Source organism: Pteropus vampyrus, unplaced genomic scaffold (genome assembly GCF_000151845.1).
Source record: "Pteropus vampyrus isolate Shadow unplaced genomic scaffold, Pvam_2.0 Scaffold187, whole genome shotgun sequence".
NCBI lineage: Eukaryota > Metazoa > Chordata > Mammalia > Chiroptera > Pteropodidae > Pteropus > Pteropus vampyrus.
In genome coordinates, this window is record NW_011888968.1 from 428,807 (window position 1) to 430,770 (window position 1,964).

Genomic DNA, 1,964 nt, shown 5'->3' on the forward strand with positions numbered 1-1,964 from the left:
ATTCTTCCCGGCTCCGCGCAACCATATGGCAAATCCGCGACGACACAGCAGCCCCCCGCTCATTCAGGCGCAGAATGTCCCGCAACAGGGAACAATCACAAGTCTGTTCGCGTCTATTATAGATGCGAACGGGAGAGAAAAAAAAAAGAAAAATCATTTAACTCCAAGAGATAGCCAGCTAATTACCAACCATATGTGAGCCCGGATTCAAAGCCACGCCGAGTTCATTCTGAATCGGGGCGACTTTATTAGGTACAGAAGACAGATGTCCGGACAGCACACGCATCACAGAAAATCATGTCCCGGAGTTCTTGAAATGTCCGAGAGAGCTCTTTAAATATTAAAGACCCAGCCCCGCTGATGGGCTGGGCCGGGGTCCTCTGGGAGCCCAGGGCCCAGGAGCAAGACTTAGCGACAGCCCACTGAGGCAGACGCCGGGCCTCCCCCTCGGCGCTCAGGCCGCGCGTGCCAGGTGCTCTGGGAACCCCACGTGCGCTGATGGCTCACAGTGCTTCTGGTGCCTCCAAGGGCCAGGGGACGCCTCCATGGGGGCGTCAAGGCTCCACTTTGCCCCAAAGGAAGGCTCTAGAAGTAAGCTACAGCTGGGGGTGTCTGATGACACCGGCCCAGCCAGAGTCAGGCTTTGCTGTGCCCACAGTAGGGCTTCCCTTGGAGTTTACTGAACGAATGAATGAATGAATGAACGAACTCGTGGAAGCCAATCCCCTAGGAAAACCCATTGGGGGTGGGGGGTGGGGGCCGGGGTGAGGGCCAGGGTGGGGACAACAGCGTAAGGAACGCACTCCTCACTTTACCAGGAAAATAGCCTCTGGCTTTGGGCCTCGATTCTTTGAGGAAGAGTAAAAAAAGCTCGTGAGAGAGAGAGAGAGAGAGAGAAAATCTTTCTGTTTTCCATGCAATGCAATTATGTTCCAGCTTTTTCTCCTTGTTATTCTTTTAAGCCAAATGTCTGAATAAAAGGATTATTCCCCACCCCCGCCTCCCCAGGCCTGTGGGGGCCACGGCCCCGCTAGATTAACTGCCGCCCATGGCTTCCGTATTTCTTCTATGAAAATAAGTGAGGTCAGCTGCCATTCAATTGTCGCAGCATATATATTTGAAAATTTAAATATTTGAATCAAAGGAAGAAGGGGGATTTGCATTTCTGCCCAACGCGAGGCGCTCGTTCGGGCGCGGGCACAATGGAATCCCTCCGCTCGGAGAATTGTCCCCTCGCGGGAGGATCCTGCACAAAGCGGCCGCGCTGCGCCTTTTGTTTCTTCCGCTTTTGTTTTGTGTTTTCGGTCCTCTTCCCCGCTCCAAACCAGGAGGGTGTTTTCTGAGACGTGGGGACTGACTTTGGTTTCCAGGACATAAAGAAACATGGAAAAACTCCCCAGAAACGCTCACGTCACAGGCCTCTCTGGCACAAAAGCAAAATTGAATCGAACATGTGCGGGGGGTGGAAAGATGCGCGGGACTCCGGTGCCACTAGACCCGGCTAATCAGCTGACTCCAGCTGGACCGGATGAGGCGCCTAATGAACCCGGTGAGTGGGAGGGAGGCGCCGGCCGGGTCCTGCGGGCGGGCGCTCCGTCCCTGGGGCACCCGGCCTCCCCGGCCACCCCGGCCAGCCAGATCCGACGCTCAGCCCCCGGTTAGCATGAGGGGCACACAGCCGTCCGCTCCACACGTGGCTTTTTTGTCTCGGCCTTGGAGAATGGCATTTCGGGGGGACTCCCGTGCTCACGACGCGTCCCTAGGTGTTGGGGCGATGCTTCCAAATCAAGCTAGCCGGGAGGCAGCTGAGTCACTCGCTCAGGGGTCTCAAACGTGGGCGCGGGTGGGGGTTTCTGCTGGTCTGGAGGTCTGGGGCGTGGTCTCTCTCCGCCCTGTCTCCATGGCTGGGACAGGTAAGTTTCCCTCCGCAAGCTGGGGTGGGGTGGACACTAGTGTCCCACTTC